This window comes from Saccopteryx leptura, chromosome 6 (assembly GCF_036850995.1).
Source record: "Saccopteryx leptura isolate mSacLep1 chromosome 6, mSacLep1_pri_phased_curated, whole genome shotgun sequence".
NCBI lineage: Eukaryota > Metazoa > Chordata > Mammalia > Chiroptera > Emballonuridae > Saccopteryx > Saccopteryx leptura.
Window position 1 is genome coordinate 51,202,791 of NC_089508.1, and position 7,579 is coordinate 51,210,369.

A 7,579-nucleotide genomic window follows, 5' to 3' on the forward strand; every position below is an offset into this window, starting at 1 on the left:
ACATGCATATAAAATGCCTGGTATATGCATTATTATTAACACTCAATAAATGTTAGATAGGGTGAGTTTCTTTTTTCATTGATTTCAGAGAGACAGAGAGAGAAAAAGAGAGGGAGAGAAAGCAAGCAAGCATTTATTTGTTGTTCCACTTAGTTGTGCATCACTGGTGGCCTCCTGTATGTGCTCTGGGGAATCAAACCTGCACCCTTGGCTCTCGGGGCCATGCTCTGACTGAGCTCACTGGCCAGGACCAAGGTGGCTTTCTTTTTATTTTTAATTTGTCTATAGGCTAATTTGGGGCAAAGAAAACCAATATGTCACTTCAGCAGAAGACCTTACTCCTTACTCAAGCCACTTGAATCATCCCTCCAGCCAGGCCCAAAGAAGAGGCAGTTGAAGCCCTAACCCTCACACCCTACTCTGGGGTGGGTCTCAGAGCCCTCTACCTCCCCGAAGGCAACGCCACTCCACATCAGGAAAACCCAGAAGGGCTGGGTGTAAGTACAGATTAACCTTCAGTTTTTATTTAAAGATTCTAATTTCTGGACATTTATTTTGGGGATTACAGTGGTGGCTTAAGCTACTTTATTATAAGTTGAAGTCTTTCCTTCATTTGGCTGCTAAAGTTTAATTCAGTCTAATTATTTCATATGGCACCGACGATAATAGTTTCATAATTTCTAGTATATTAAGCGCTTAATATGTTGTGTCATTTGAAATCACATATTAAATTCAGCAAAGTACATTTTAATGAGAGTTAAGTGGTGTGAAAATATTAATACAATGTGATGGTTCATCTTGGCGCTCACACTTTAGAGGTGTGCTCCTGATGCACACATGCCTCGCTCACCAGGTAAGGGACCCATTTAACTGCCTGAGGCTAGACTCGTGTCTACCAAGCCAATACTCCTACCTTCTGCCATAGTGCACTTCACAGTGGGACGTCTCACTGGGCTCATGACCTTATAAAGCAAGTAGGGAAGTCATTATTTCCATTTCAGAGATGAGGAATCTTAGGCTTATTGCTGGGTTGTAAATGTGGCCTTTCTTGGCACAAAGTCATTGCAGTTTTCCCTGTACCACAGCCATTGTCAGCATAACCTGGAGGGTGAGTGCAGTCTGGACTCCAGGGCAGCGATGATTTGGAAGGGGTGTCACACTTCTCCTCCCACCCTGAAACCCCACATAGAGAAACTGACAGAACCACAAACTTGCAGGCAGACTTCACACTTGGACTTGGCAATTCATTTTGCACCTTCTTTCAGAGCGTACTTTTCACGACCTATACCTAAGCACCTTATGCTCTCAGGCCACCCTGGGATTGCCAGAGAAAAGAGTCTTGAACTAAATCACAATGGACCCTTAATATAGAAACAGCTCAAAATAACCATGTATTGTGCTGGCTCAACAGCTCGGTTAGTTGCAAAGTTAGTCCTTGGAGTCAGAGAGATGCGAAAGCAAATTCCAGTATGACTGACTAGCTGTGTCACTCCACCTCTCCAGGCCTAAGTTCTCCCCATCAGTAATACAGAAATCATAAACTCCCCTGTGCTTGGCTCTCTGAGACCCTGAAATGAAGCAGAACATCAGAAAACCCTGTGTTGAGCTTAAAGAGCCGAGTGAACAGGAGTTAGCAAGTCTACATGGTGTCCCCTCCTGGCAATATAACTGCATTTTAACAAGGGCCTTTGAGAACTCAAACTCAAAGGATTCAAGACTTCTGTGTGAAAACAGTCTCCATAGTAGCTAAGAAAAGGAGAGGAAAAAAAGTTAAGAGAAGGAGGTACCAGAAAATAAATTTTCATTGTAGCTAAGAAATAGTCCTTATAGTGGTATTTTAAAAAATGGAGCTGTTTACACTTTTCAAAAAGTTTGTTTCATCCACAGCTGCAAAATTCAGGAGATGAAAAATGAGTAAGGAAGTGGTTAATGTATTGAGTATTTTTATACCTACATGTACTTCCCACATGCCCAGGGTCTATTCTAAATACTTCACATGAATCACCTCATCTAACATGCTGGGGCCCTTCACATACAATCCTGCATTATTATTATTATTATTATTATTATTATTATTATTTTGACAGAGACAGAGAGTCAGACAGATAGGAAGGGAGAGAGATGAGAAGCATCAATTCTTCGTTGCAGCACCCTAGTTGTTTAATGATTGCTTTCTCTTATGTGCCTTGATGGGGGGGTGGGGGGCTACAGCAGACTGAGTGACCCCTTGCTCAAGCCAGCAACCTTGGGTTTCAAGCCAGTGACTATAGGGTCACCTCTACGATCCCACGCTCAAGCCAGCAACCCTGCACTCAAGCTGGTGAACTCGGGGTTTTGGACCTGGGTCCTCCATGTCCCAGTCTGAGGCTCTATCCCTTGAGCCACCACCTGGTCAGTCCAATCCTGCATTTAATCTTCAAATAAACCTGCTAAGCAGGCAGCCGACTCCTATCCTGTAGGTGGGGAAACAGCTAGATACTTATGAAGTTCTAGTCACAAAGAAGAGATCTGGGGTCTAGTGAAAAGTGTGGCTGGGCTGTGCATCCCCTCCAAATGCAAGCTAGGGAATGGGCTGGATTAATGTGCGCCATTGTAGTTGGGCATTCGGGCTGGGTTATGATTGATCTAACCACAGCAGGGGCCAAGCCAGAAAAGCAAAAGCTCCAGGTGTACAGGTTAGGAGAAGCTCTGTATACATGGTCTGTTGGCCACAGCTGACCCCGCCTCTTCCCTCAGGCCACCATCTGAGCTGTGGACACACAGATCCTGTTTTAGCTGACCCACCCTCCCTCCCAGCCTCCATTACTGGGAGGCAAAAGAGAAGACTTTGGAACAACTCATTCACCAGAGGTGATTTAGGTGAGGTCACAGCTGAAAGAGATGTTAAAACAACAAGGCTTAAGTCAAAGCATGAGCTGCTCAAAGGGACTTCTGGCTGCCTAGGGTGTGGGGCTTCTGTCACAGCCAGGCCCCTCCAGCTATGCTGCCTGGGACCTTTGGAGCTTTTGGGTCAAGCCTTTACCTCAGCATGTCCCTGCCCTACAATCTGGGAAAGCTATAAAGGCCTTTCACCCCAGAGCTCCCAGTACAGAGAAGGCCAAGGCTGCTTCTCTCCACATCCCTGCTGCTTCTTCCCTCTGACTGGGCTGGTGGGAGTCCCTGGCCCTTCTTACTTGAAATGAAATGATAGATGAAAACACTCAATGCTCTCTAGCTGTAGGGGAAATACTATCACTTTAGAGAATCGTAAGATCTCATGTCTTCAGACATATTTTCACTATGAAACAACCCAGTGCTTCATTGTTCAAAATCTAATTAAAGCTGGCTCTGTCCTCTCCCACTAGAGTGGTGGGAAGTATCACTTCAGACAGGATTAGCGGAACCACTCATCTCTTGGGGTTCTGCAGCTCACGACATTCAAGGAAGACTGTCGGGACTCATGCCATTTCAGGTCTAGGGTGGCGAGGAGTTGACAGCTCTGAGAGCTGGCAGGAGCGGGGCTCCCACCACACTCTGAGACTGTGACTAGTGCCAGTCCTCTCTGGCACCTACACATTCCTTTAGCATCTGTCCCCTCAGTCTATGGAAGTTTGAACTTCCCTGGAAGTCATGATCCCCTTGGCTTTTCCTGAGTCCCTCCATGTGTCTCCTTTCCTCAAGCTTCATGCCACATAAAATCCATTTCTTCCCTTCTCACCGCCCCACTCCCTTCCTCCACACTGGGCCTTCAGGGCTCAGGGGCAAGTGTTACATGGTTCAGCTGGCCCAGACCCTAGGTCCACAACAGTCCTGGTGGACTTCTTGGAGTCCTCATACCCCAAGGATGACCAGCATGCCCCACCTTTCTAGAATAGAAAACCAGGCCCTGGCCGGTTGGCTCAGTGGTAGAGTGTCGGCCTGGCGTGTGGAAGTCCCGGGTTCCATTCCAGGCCAGGGCACACAGGAGAGGCGCCCATCTGCTTCTCCACCCCTCCCCCTATCCTACCTCTCTGTCTCTCTCTTCCCCTCCCGCAGCCAAAGCTCCACCGGAGCAAACGATGGCCCGGGCGCTGGGGATGGCTCCTTGGTCTCTGCCTCAGGCGCTAGAGTGGCTTTGGTCACGACAGAGCAACGCCCCGATGGGCAGAGCATCGCCCCCTGGTGGGCGTACCGGGTGGATCCCGGTCGGGCGCATGCGGGAGTCTGTCTGACTGCCTCCCTGTTTCCAGCTTCAGAAAAAGACAAAAAAAAAAAAAAGAAAAAACGAAATATTGAATTTTTACTTCTCGTTAATTATGGTCTCAAATAAGTTTTGTAGTTATCTGTAAGGACCAAGAGAAGATCAGAAAATAAGCAGGGCACTAATGGAACAGGGAACTTAAAGGTTACAGGCAGGTCCTGCTCCTGTTCTGTTAGGAATAACATGCCCAAGGTCGTTCAAGAAGCAGAGACAGATAGGGACTCTGGGAGGCTGAGAGAGAAGAAAAAAAAAAGAAAAAGAGACAAACGTTTGCATTCTATTGGTTAAAAGACCCTTATCAGAAGTTTAGGTTTGGAATTCGCCAATGAGCTAGACCCCAGCCCCTGTTGCTATGCTATGTGCAGCCCCCCTTAGCAAATAGGTTACCACCACATCTGCTTCTGTATTAGGCTTGCTTGCTTAGCTTATAAAAAGATTTAGTTGTGAGCGCTAGGTGCGATTCCCATCTGCAGCTCCTTGTGAGCACAGTGTCTCTGGACACCTCGGGAATTTGCCCCTGCGCAGGTAAAACTGGCCAATAAAGTTACATCTATACTCCTGAAAGTCTCCGACGTTTGTTCTTGTACCCGGTGGATGCTACATTATCTAGTTATAAAATCACAGCATGTCAAAGTTGAAAGAGATGTTAAACATCATCTCTAGGGAAGTGTCCTCACTTTGCATAAGACAAAACAAGACCAGAGACGGTCTGGGAGTCGGCCAAGGTCACAAAGACAGGTATTCCGAGGAATAGGAACTAAAATTCAGCTCTCTCTCCTCTGTACCATAATTGCTCAATAAGAAAAAACAAACAAAAACCCACCTCTGGTTCAAAATAACACATGCCTGTGTCCTAGAAATGGCTGGATTCTGCAATAAGGCAGTTATGAACCCACAAGATGTACCTGTCACCATTACACGTGTGTGTACGGACTGTGTCGAAAAGGCTCTCCTTCTAAATAAATGAATAAGAACATTGATCCTAATTGAAGATTAGCATCTCCTGCCATCAGTGCTAATACGCTTTTTCTGTTTTTCCATTATTGGCAATTCCCTTTTGTAAATTTGAGGGAAACATCATTGCCCAAATTAGCTCTTCTCACTCAATAAAGGCCAGGTTGGCATTCTGAGGTTTGCGTTTACTTACGGCTTATTTAGGGAGAGGTCAGATGAGAAGTTGGGCAGCCTATGCCTCATTTCCACTTCACTAAAAACAAGTGTGTGTGTGTGTGTGTGTGTGTGTGTGTGTGTGTGTAGGGGGGGGCTCCAAGTCCCCAGGAGCCAGGCCCAGTGCCCCCTGGCTCTCTTACAAGTGCACCACCAAGTGCTTCCAGAGTGGCTCCTCTGAAGGGCTGACCCAGATGGGTGAAACTGACTCAAGTGGCTCCAAAGTCTACCTGTCTGGAACTTTCGGCTGCTGCCCAATCAGCGAATGACAGCTCAAATGCCCCCTCTTCCCTGCCCACCCACTAAAGTGGCCTCATTCCCTTCTCACTTTCTAACCCCCATATTTTTCTTCCTAGCCAGGCTCAGCCCTGAGAATGCTTTTCTCCTGGCTCCCTTGCTGGAGCGGAAGCTCCATTTCCACAGCAACTCTAACGTCACGGGTGCGCCCTATTTGATGAACAACAGATGAAGGCAGTACGGAAAGTCTGGGCCGATAAGGCCTCGGGAGTATGTCTAGGAGGTAACAGGGATGCCGCAATCCTGGTCCCAGATCTTAGTCCTGAGTTCCACTGAGAAGAGGAAACGATCAGTATTTGAAAGCAGACTTGCATCAGAATCCCAATTCCTTTCACCACTGGCAGGATAATTAGGGCCTTGATGGTTTAACCTCTCAGAGCCTCAATTTTCTAATCTGCAAATTGAGGGGAACGGCACTGATTACGTGCCTGGCCCACTGCTAGATCAAAGGGTGTGACCTCTCCCAGACAGCCACCAATCCCCCAGTGACCCTACGGAAGGCCGGAGGGACGGGACGGGGGGTGGGAGTGGGGGGGACGCTGGTCCTGGGAACCCAGGGGAAGCGGCCGGGAGCCCTGGCCCAAGCCGAGGTGGCGGCCGGTCCTACCCAGCCCCCTCCGGTTCACGATTTGTGGCTCCAGCCCTCCCAAAGGTCACGGGGTCGCGGCGCGCGGACCGGCCCGACCGGCGACTCACAACCCTTTCGGGGTCTCGTTCCGGACTTCTGTGGGGAACTCGTTGGCACTATAGCTCCTCTCTACAAAATGCACTCGCGCCGCGCATAGGCTGCGCCGCATAGCCTCGGGGACACTTCGCTGCGGCGTTCCGGAGTGGACCCCCAGGACCGACCCCTCCACGCGTATTAGGACAGTCATGGAAGAGACGCGCACCAACACGCACCACGTGACAAACGTGACTGCTACTGCCCTCCGCGAGCCTCGCAGAGGTACGGCGGGAGGAGGGCCAATTTCCCATGGTCCCTTCATTTGCATATAGAATGAAGGACGGTTAGGGAAACAATTAGACTTAATTTGGACATAATTGCAAAGATATAATTACAGTATGTATTACACAAGTATCCATAATTTCTTGGATGTTTTGAAATTTCAAAAAATATATATATATTTTGCAACTACTGTCACCATAAGTGTAAAAGGTTTTATGTTTTGGCCTTTATATACTGTCTGGTACCACTGAGTTAACGTGCTCGCTTCGGCAGCACATATACTAAAATTGGAACGATACAGAGAAGATTAGCATGGCCCCTGCGCAAGGATGACACGCAAATTCGTGAAGCGTTCCATATTTTGTACCGGCCACAAGCAATAGTCAAACTCCTCTTTCATTTGCCTTTCTTTTTCCGTATTCCATTTGCCTTTCTTTTTCCGTCTGGCCTTTGGGCCTCAGTCTTCCATCTTTTCCATCCTTACTCTGCTTCCCTCAGCACTATCCTGAGTTTTACCATAGCTTACACTTCAGGAAATGGTCTTGCCAAAGTTGATCCATTTTAGGTTCAAAACATACAGGGCTTTAGTGCTACGATTAACATAAAGCAATCTCAAACAGGAACTTGCAACAAGACTAACTCCTAATACTGCCCCTGAATCAAAAAAAGCATAATGCCCACTCCTTATCGGGCACCTACCACGAGTCAGGGGCTTCACCAACACCTCATTTTAATATTTCTGACAGCCCAGCCTTGCGGGTGTTACTGTCACTATTTTACAGAAGACACTGAGAAGTAAAGTAACCTGAGCAAGTTTATATAACTAGTAAGTGGCCTGAGATGTTTAAAGACAGAATCTGAAAGAATGAGGGTCCTGCTCCAAGGTCATTCAGTTGCAAAAAGTACACTTCTAACTAGTAAGACGAGAAGAAAAAGTCCATCAAAGTTCA

At 47.4% G+C, this 7,579-nt stretch overlaps 1 non-coding gene across 1 annotated transcript; it reads left to right on the forward strand.

Annotated features, from left to right (window-relative positions):
• Positions 1 to 6,886: 6,886 nt before the first annotated feature.
• Positions 6,887 to 6,993, forward strand: LOC136377754 (U6 spliceosomal RNA). Its single transcript, XR_010746387.1, has one exon. It is a non-coding gene; the product is annotated as a U6 spliceosomal RNA (small nuclear RNA).
• The last annotated feature ends 586 nt before the right edge of the window (positions 6,994 to 7,579 follow it).